The sequence below is a fragment of the Lepisosteus platostomus genome, chromosome 25 (assembly GCF_059453375.1).
Source record: "Lepisosteus platostomus isolate fLepPlt1 chromosome 25, fLepPlt1.hap1, whole genome shotgun sequence".
Taxonomy (NCBI): Eukaryota; Metazoa; Chordata; class Actinopteri; order Semionotiformes; family Lepisosteidae; genus Lepisosteus; species Lepisosteus platostomus.
The window spans coordinates 3307099-3317181 of record NC_142635.1 but is presented as its reverse complement, the minus strand read 5'-3'; the positions used below and the strand labels follow the sequence as shown (position 1 = coordinate 3317181).

General features: G+C 47.1%; 1 long non-coding RNA gene across 1 annotated transcript; it reads right to left on the bottom strand.

The window, feature by feature from the left end:
• Positions 1-594: 594 nt before the first annotated feature.
• Positions 595-2131, bottom strand: LOC148640664 (uncharacterized). The gene is made up of 2 exons (XR_015930309.1): positions 1619-2131; positions 595-728 (listed from the first exon to the last, which is right to left on the bottom strand). It is a non-coding gene; the product is annotated as an uncharacterized LOC148640664 (long non-coding RNA).
• Positions 2132-10083: the final 7952 nt, after the last annotated feature.

Genomic DNA, 10083 nt, shown 5'->3' with positions numbered 1-10083 from the left:
AAACGGCAATTCACTCTCCGGCCCAGAGCAGGACCCCCTTCTGTGAAAAAACACAAAGCAGGGAGCACAGCTGGACTGCAGGAGCCACTGCACAACTGCAGCACAAATGAAGTGAATTGATGATGTTTGTGAAGATGGAGGAGAGTTGGAGCTGCGCTGAATCCTGCAGTGAGCTGTAGCTGCTGTGATCCTGCACAGTGTTCAGAGGGGCTGTCAGTCCTGCCTGTTGCACAGGACTCTGCTTCTCTGTGAAAGGTGTTGCAGTGAGTCAGTGTGACTCCATCTGTGTGTATTGAGCAGCTCTGAATTTGACAGTATGATGGAATTAGACTTGAATTATAACTGTGGACAATCAGGCTTCCCCTTTCCACTGTTCTCCATGAGAATCTCACCCCTCACAAGGCACAGAGCTCATACAGGAAGTTTCCCCAAAATTTTTCGATATAATGACTAGCAGAGAACTCTCTCATCACCACGAAGACCACAGTTTCCTTCACAGACACTGGAAATAAAACCCAAGAGCATGGAAGAGGTGTTCACAACCTGGTGTTTAATTAAAGAACAAAAATAAGATAAAAAACAAGTGACTAAAAGCTTGCTCAGGAGTGTTTTATTATGTTAAAACAGTACATTAGTGTAGCGAATTATCAGAATGAAGGAGTGAAGGAACAGTCAGCTGATATCAGTGTCCACTCCTGAGGCTGGTACAGATTCTTCAGAGGCCGTCCCTGAGAAAATACTCACAGCAGTGTAGGAGCAGCTCAGACAGAGGGATCAAAGAGCACAACACAGTTTACTACAACAGAGACCATCTCCTTTCAACACAACTGACAACACTATTCCACATCACGATAGCAGTTATAGCAATGAGACAATACAAACAACACACAGCAAACTGAAGAGATCCAGCAGAGATTGACTAAGATCTGTACAGGTATATATATAAAGCAACATATATTCAACAAATATTCAAAACATTGTCTCTGTCTATAAATATTCAATAACATTGCTGGAAAATGTAACATTTAAAATGATGTTTAGGGAATTAATTTTAAATAAAGATTAAATCAGAATCTGTATTCTCTCTTTATCTATTCTAGGGCTGAGAAAAATCAATATTATAATGTAATAACTAAATCAACACATAATCTCTGTCTTCTAGATCTCTCATGGACACAGTATAGAGCTATAGAGGAGAGAGACTGGAGCTAAACCCGCTGGTTACTGGTTTAACTGGACCAAACAAACACCTTTTCCCAGCTCTTCAGCTGCTGCTGATCAAAACCACCTGGATCATCTGCAGAGACACACTGACCCCTCCAGGGCCAGGACTGGACAGCCCTGCTGCAGACACACACACTGACCCCTCCAGGACTGGACTGGACAGCCCTGCTGCAGACACACACTGACCCTTCCAGGACTGGACACCTCTTACTTACTTTATTGTCCCAGAGAGGAAAGTGTTTTTGCAGATAGGTAAAAGACACAACACAGTACACAGCACATTTAACACAACAAGAGCCCATTCATAAAATGTACGATGAGAACAAATAAATAAAGTAAAATCTTCCCTCAGTTCTCACAGCTTCTGTTAAAGACGAGCTCTTGTCCTGCCTACCTCCTTCCTCAGGGCTGTGGAGTGGACAATGGACTGTCCAGCTGGTCCTCACGATCCTCATAGCTCAGGGACTCAGCCTTTGGAAAGGTCTGAGCTTCAGTCTTGTTTCTCCAGTAACAGTTAGAAGACGCGCTCTGCCACATGAGGGTCTCACCATCATCGTCTTCTTCATCATCATCATCTTCATCTGCACGAAGGTTCGCGATCACTGAGGCTCAACGTGTCTGAAGCATAAATAAAGTTTCCACGGCAACTCGTGTAACATAGCGGCGTGATTGCATGTGTCCAGACGAACAAAATACGAGACAAACAGCAACAGTTTACAGCTACAGCACTAAAAGCCGCCTCGGATTTTTCACAAACAAAGGCGACAACGATTAAATGTCTCCTTTTGCTCAATAATAACTCCTTCCTGTTTCTTAAACGCAGAGGAACAACAACACATTTAAAATTCCCGCCCCTCTCCTAAATCTCGGTGTTTATTGGGCAACTGGACCGAGTCTCGTCTGTAATTGGGGAAACTTACTGTTAATCAGAAATAACTCCCACTGACCAATCGCGACATCGCTGGGCTCAATCCAGGGATCTGATTGGCTGTGGATCTTCTTATTCATAAACAGAGAGTACAGACCCTAGTCACATGATCGGGGTGTTTAATACACTCCAGACCCTCACTACTGCACTGTAAACCAGCCCTCCATAGACTCGTGTATCACCATCGCCGCCGGCGGACAGTTATCGGAATCGACACCCTCTGCTGTAGCCTGATCAATAGACTTCGTTTTATTTCGAAATCACTGACACTGCGGGCTTTTTTAGGTTTTCACTTTTATATCCAAAGATATCCCCGAAGTCCACATATTCAAACGTAAATTGTATTTTTGAAGGACGAGTCACAATAACGACAGTTTTGACTCCTAAACACGTTAATAACATGCTTTACAATATAATTTACATGATTATTTAGTATTATACTCGTCAAACTTTATTTTTTTACAGGACTCCGAAGCATAACCTATATCTAGTAGCCTTGAAAAATAATCTAGGATACATATTTTAATGTTAAATGATTAAGTGAACAATCAATATACGAGAAAGAAAACACAACGTTCAGCTCACACCTGAAGAAGGCTCGACAGCCGAAACGTTGTTTTCTTCTCTTTTCAGCAGGGAATAGACCTATTACTTGTTCCTTTGCAGCCTAGCATGACGACACGGCTACCCACCTGAACTACTTCAATCGGTTCAAACGTCGACATTTAAAGATGCAGTAACACTGTGAAAAGCGATGTCAGAAGGTGACATTTCACAGTGTGGCCGGCAGGGGGAAAAACTGCTACACGTGTCTATGGAGATTGTTCTAATGAAGCCCTTTTCAGTTTCCAGCTGTGCTCCACTGACCGCGATGTCATCTGTGTCCAGTCCAGCTCCTGGCCCTGAGCCTCAGTGACACAGCAGACACCAGCTCCAGGCCAAGAGTCTCAGACTGACACTCTCACCAGCTCTGAATGAGCCTCAGTGGGATGTTGTGCTGAAGGTGCCTGAACACTTGTCTCTCTCTCTGATCTTCCTGAACACGTCTTTTCATCAAGCTAACAGGCTCAGTGCCTGAAATCATATTCTCATCACAAATGTTTCACTCGAAGGTCAGTTTTTCAGATTCTGTGTTTGTCTCTTCGAGGAGGCCATTTTGAGAAAAAACAGGAACGTAGACAACTCCTCCTTCTGACTCTTCCTCATTCAGTATCCTTCCTTCTGTCTCTGTGTGGAGAGGCAGTCCAGCGCGATGAGAAAGAGACATTTTTAAAGACGCTGAGACAGTGAGACACCATGGCTGAAGATGTGACCTACGCTGAAATCAAATTCACTAACATACCAGGACAGTGGAGCTATTCCAGCACAGCCCCCCACAGCTGCCTCCTACACTGGAACACTGTGAAACTGCTACTGGGGAATTTTGATACTGTCTGTCTTTTACACTGGAACACTGTGATACTGTCTGGATGATGCACTAAACACAGTGATACTGTCTACTGCAGTGGAACACTGTGATACTGTCTGCTGCACCGTAAGACAGTGATACTGTCTGATTTACTGTGACACTAATAATGTCTGTCTGCTATACTGGGGCACTGAGATACTGTCTGTTTGCTAAACGGGAACTCTGGGACACTGTCTGTTGCACTGTACACTGTGATACTGTCTGTCTGCTGCACTGGAACACTGTAATACTCTCTGTCTGCTGCACTATAACACTGTAATACTGTCTGTTACACTGGGGCACTGTGATACTGTCTGTCTACTACACTGTAACACTGTTAAACTGTCTGCTGCACTGGAACACTGTGATACTGACTGTCTGCTACACTGTAGCACTGTGATACTGTCTGTCTGCTACACTGGAACACTGTGATACTGTCTTTTGCACTGGGGCACTGTGATACTGTCTGCAGCCTCAAGGCTGTGTGCTCAGCCCACTGCTTTTCTCCCTGTTCACCCACGACTGTACTGCCAAGTTCAGCACAAACACCATCATCAAGTATGCAGACGATACCACAGTCGTGGGCCTGATCACTGACAATGATGAGACTGCCTACAGGGAGGAGATAAAACAACTTGCAGACTGGTGCCGAACCAACAACCTATGTCTCAACATCAGCGAAACCAAAGAGCTGATTGTTGACTTCAGGAGACAAGGAAAAGTCCACTCCCCCATCTACATTTAAGGGTCTGCAGTGGAGATGGTGAATAACTTCAAATTCCTAGGCGTTCACATCTCTAAGGACCTTACATGGACACTGAACACCTCCAGTCTCATCAAGAAGGCACAACATCGGCTGTACTTCCTGAGAAGGCTGAAGAAAATACACCTATATCCACTGATCCTTACCAACTTCTACAAATGTGCAGTGGAGAGCATACTGACCAGCTGCATCACAGTCTGGTACGGCAACTGCACCGCATCCGACCGTAAGGCACTACAGCGGGTGGTCAAAACTGCCCAACACATCATCGGCAGTGCCTTACCATCCATCCAGGAAGTATACAACACCAGGAGTCTGAAAAAAGCCACCAAAATTATGTCTGACCCCATTCACCCCAGTCATAACTTGTTTGTTCCCCTACCATCTGGCAGAAGGTTCCGGTCACTCCAGTCGCACACAACTAGACTCCAAAATAGCTTCTTCCCCAGAGCTGTCAAGTTGGTGATGCCCCCACTCCCTCCTATCATATTATGATCTCTCCTAACGTCTTCCTGTACACACAATGACTGTACTCCTACACCACTACACACACATGTAAGCCCAAATAGTACTGCCCCCTCGATAGCCCAGTAAAACTGTACCGGTCGTAATATTTATTAATGTAACACTGTAATACTGTCTGCTGCACTGTAACACTGTGATAGTGTCTGTCTGCTACAATATAGCACTGTTATACTGTCTGCTGCACTGGAGCACTACGATACTGTCTGTCTGCTGCACTGGAGCACTACGATACTGTCTGTCTGCTGCACTGTACTGGAGAATTTTGAGACAGTCTGTCTACTACACTGGAACACTGTGATACTGTCTTTGGGACTCTAACACCGTGATACTCTCTGTCTGCTGTACTCCAACACTGTGGTACTGTCTGCTTGCTGTAACACTGTAAAATGTCTGCTACACTGGAACACTGTGATACTATCTGCTGCACTGGAACACTGTGATACTGTCTGTCTGTGCACTGTAACACTGTGATAATATCTGTCTGCCGCACTGGAACACTGTGATACTGTATATTTGCTACACTGGAACACTGTGTTATAGTCTGTCTGCAGCACTGTAACACTGTGATTCTGTCGGTGCGCTGCACTGGAAAACTGTGGTACTGTCTACTGCACTGCATACTGTGATACTATCTGCTGCACTGGAACACTGTGATACTGTCTGTCTGTGCACTGTAACACTGTGATACTGTCTCCTGCACTGTAACGCAGTGATGCTGTCTGCCTGCTACACTGTACACTGCGATACAGTCTGTCTGCTGCACTGTAACACTGTGTTACTGTCTGCTGCACTATAACACTGTGATAATGTCTCTCTGATACACTGTAACACTGTGATACTGTATATCTGCTACACTGGAACATTGTGTTACAGTCTGTCTGTTGCACTGTAACACTGTGATTCTGTCTGTCTGCTGCACTGTTACACTGTGATTCTGTCGGTGTGCTGCACTGGAACACTGTGATCCTGTCTACTGCACTGGAACACTGTCTGTCTGCTGCTCTATAACACTGTGATACTGTCTGTTACACTGGGGCACTGTAACACTGTTATACTGTCTGTCTGTTGCTCTGGAACACTGTGATACTGTCTGTTACACTGGGGCACTGTGATACTGTCTCCTGCACTATAACACTATGATACTGTGTGCTGCACTATAATACTGAGATACTGTGATACTGTGATACTGTCTCCTGCACTGTAATACTGTCTGTTTGCTACACTGGAACACTGTGATACTGTCTGTTTTACTGTAACACTATATAAATGTCTGCTACACTGGAAGACTGTGATACTGTCTGCTGCACTGGAGCACTGTTACACTGTCTGTCTGCTTTTCTGTAACACTATGATACTGTCTGCTGCAGTGTAACACAGTGATACTGTCTGCCTGCTACACTGTACACTGTGATACTGTATATCTGCTACACTGGAACACTGTGATACTACCTGCTGCACAGTAAAACTGTGATACTGTCTGTCTGATGCACTGTAACACTGTGTTACTGTCTGTCTGCTGCACTGGAACACTCTGATACTGTCTGGCTGCATCACTGTAACACTTTGATAATGTCTGGCTGCTTCACTGGAACACTGTGATACTGCATATCTACTGCACTTGAGCACTGTGACACTGTCTGCTTTACCGTACAACTGTGAAACTGTGTGTCTGCTGCACAGTAACACTGTGATACTGTCTGTCTGCAGCACTGGAACACTGTAATATTTGATACTGTCTGGCTGCTTCACTGGAACACTGTGAAACTGCATATCTGCTGCACTGGAGCACTGTGATACTTTCTGCTGTACTGTAACACTATGATACTTTTTTTCTTCTGCACTGAATGACCATGATACTTTCTGCTGTACTGTAGCACTGTGAAACTGTCTGTCTGCTACACTGGAGCACTGTGATACTGTTTGTCTTCTGCAGTGGAGCACTTTGATACTGTCTGCTGTACTCTAGCACTGTGAAACTGTCTGTCTGCTGCACTGGAGCACTGTGATACTGTTTGTCTTCTGCAGTGGAGCACTTTGATACTGTCTGCTGTACTGTAGCACTGTGAAACTGTCTGTCTGCTGCCCCGGAACACTGTGATATTTTCTTTCTGTTGCACTGGAAACATTTTATATTGTCTTTCTGCTGCACTGGAGCACTGTGCTACTGTCTGTCTCACAGTGAGCACACCTCACACAGCTCACACTGTAAGAAGCCTCCTTGGCCGAAACGTTGTTTTCTTTCTTCTCTTTTCAGTATGAAATAAACCTATTACTTGTTCCTTTGCAGTTTACGCATGCCGACGCGGCTACCCACCTGAACTACTCCAATCAGTTCAAACGTCGACGTTTAAAGTTGCAGTAACACTGTGAAAAGCGATGTCAGAAGGTGACATTGCACAGTGTGGCCGCCAGGCGGAGACACTGCTATAAGTGTCTATGGAGGCTGTTCTAATGAAGCCCTTTTCAGTTTCCAGCTGTGCTCCACTGACCGCGATGTCATCTGTGTCCAGTCCAGCTCCTGGCCCTGAGCCTCAGTGACACAGCAGACACCAGCTCCAGGCCAAGAGTCTCAGACTGACACTCTCACCAGCTCTGAATGAGCCTCAGTGGGATGTTCTGCTGAACACCTGTCTCTCTCTCTGATCTTCCTGAACACATCTTTTCATCAAGCTAACAGGCTCAGTGCAGTGTGCTGACTGAAATCATGTTCTCATCACAAATGTTTTACTCTAGTGTCAGTTTGTCAGTTTCTGTGTTCTTCTCTTTGTCTTCAGATCAGTTTTATTTCTTCCTCCATCACCTGCTGGTTCTGACAAACTGGCTCTGTGGCTGGAAATGAACTTGTTTTCCGCAGCAGTTTGCCTGCAGATTTTTCAGCCACTATTCTGTTAACTGTGCTTCTTTGCCACAGTCCAGAACAGTTTGTATGACTTATTTCACACAGTACTGGAGAAATCTGTCCGTCTGTCACACATGTGTCTATTGATCTGTCTGGATCAGAGATCTGTCACTTTCCAGCTATGATTTTAAATCCCTGATGTTTTACAGATCAGGGTTAAAAGCTGGATGTCTGTGGCCTCTCTTACACTCACTTTCATCCTACAGTTTGCTGAAGGATGTATTGATCCTTTTGTATTTGATCCTGTATTGATTATTGTGTCTAAACCCCTCTGTACATCTGTCAAAAACCCTATGTCTCATTTCAGCTGTAACAGGATACAGCTCCTGTCTGAAAACACTCAGTAAGATCATTGGGTAACGAAGCCCTCCTTGAGTCCCTGCAGATCTCCCTCTGTGAGAATATGACAATATTCCTTCCGCAGTTCCTCTCTGTCAGGCTGCCCTGAGACAGGACTGACCACAGTGTGGTGCCACTGCAGGCTTGCAGAACAGGACCCAGACCCCCCAGTGTCAAGAACTGCACCTGCAGACAATGATTGTCGGAAGGGCTAATTGGACTGGGAGGATTTTCACATGGGATTGAGCTGTATAAAATCTGTGTCAGAGGCCCAGGAATGAATAGCATTGAGATTTGGAATAGACAAGTCATGGTTAGAAGGAGCAGTTGTTGGTCGTACTTTCTTTAGTGAAAGCCTTTTGGTGTTATTGTTATTTGTGTTTCTCTTGTTTAAGCTTGTAAATGTATCTGTTATTGTCCTGTTGGTTTCACAGGTTTGTCTTTTTCTGGAGCCATGATCTTCCCTTTGTGATGGTGGCAGTGGGACAGTGCCTCTAGTGGTCATGTGAAGTGCTGCAGCCTGGAGCCCTGTGGCTGGACAGCTGACCCACAGGGGCTCAGGAGAGGGAGTCAAGCAAGCCGTGTGCTGGAGCTCAGCCTGTCTGAGAGGGAGGAGACAGGAGCCCTGCAGGTGAGTGTGGGGCTGTGGCCCAGTCTCCCTGCTGCTGGTGGGACTAGTGTGGAGGTCTTTCTAAACCAGGGGCCCAGCTGGGGTGACAGCTGCTGGTGCACTGGACAGGACTGGATCCAGCCTGCAGGACCCTGAGCTCAGGTCCTGCCCAGAGCAGGAGGGGCTGTACTGTCCCAGGTCAGGATCAGCAGGGGGAGAGGAAGGAGTCTGCTGTTAGCCCAGGGTCTCCAGTGCAGTGGGGAATTCAGAGCCCAGTGTCTAGAAGCAGTGTGGGAGTATCTCTGTGTCCCAGAGAGGAGGGTGACCCAGAGGCCCAGTGGGGTCCTGCCCAGTTCCCCTGGAGAAGGACAGGAAGGACTGTCTGCAGAGGCCAGAGCTGCCAGTCCAGCAGAGGGTGTCGCAGAGGCTTCTCCTGGCCAAGCAGAGGGGGCTCAGCCTCCCCAGGGAAGAGCTGCTCCCAGGGACTCTAGCTGGGGGAGGAACTGTTGACCTTCCTGCTGCTTCTCCACTCGTCCCCAGGGCAGCTGTCCTGGCTGGAGCTGTTTCATGACCAACACCTGCTACTTCAGTGCAGACAGAACTCCTGCCAACAGTTGGCAGGTTGAGTACAGAATCAACAATTGATTGCCTACAGCCCTCAGATCCCTTTTCTTAAAGCCCTCAGGTCTGGCAGTAGGAGTGTCTGAGCTCTGGATCAGAAGGGGAGCAGCGCTGAGAGAGCTGTGGCCTCCATCCCTCTGCCAGTGGGGAGAGGAGCCCCTGGAGAGCTGAACCTCCTGGAGGACAGGAGCAGAAGAGACCAGCTCCTGTCCTCCCTTAGCCCCTGGGAGAGGAGGAACTAAGCAGGGCCAGAAACTCAAGGGCTGTGGTTTCTCACACAGGGAAGTTTCTGTATCATTATTACAATAAAAGCTTTTCTTTAGTAATGGGAGTAAACAGCAGGTGTTGGGGTTGGGAGGACAGGCGGCGCTCTGATCCTCAGACAGCGGTCAGCACAGCAACACACGAGCGAACTGGGGGGCGTTGGGTAAGGGAGAAGAGGGTCATGCCACCTGCAAGTGAAGCCAGAATGAACTATCGAGGCAACAGGCTCCCCCTTCTCCCCCAGCGAGAGGAGGGGTAACAGCTGACTGCTCCTCCAGGCCAGAGCTCAGGGCCTGACCCCATGAAGACAGACCCCAGAGCAGGACCCTGCTGTCTTCCAGCTCGGAGGCTCCTCCCTTAGGGGCACAGGGAGCTGGAGAGACCCCAGGGCTATTGACCTCTGACCCCTGGCAGACTCGGGCCTCACTGCAGCAGAACACAGCCTGTGTGGCGACTGGGGGTC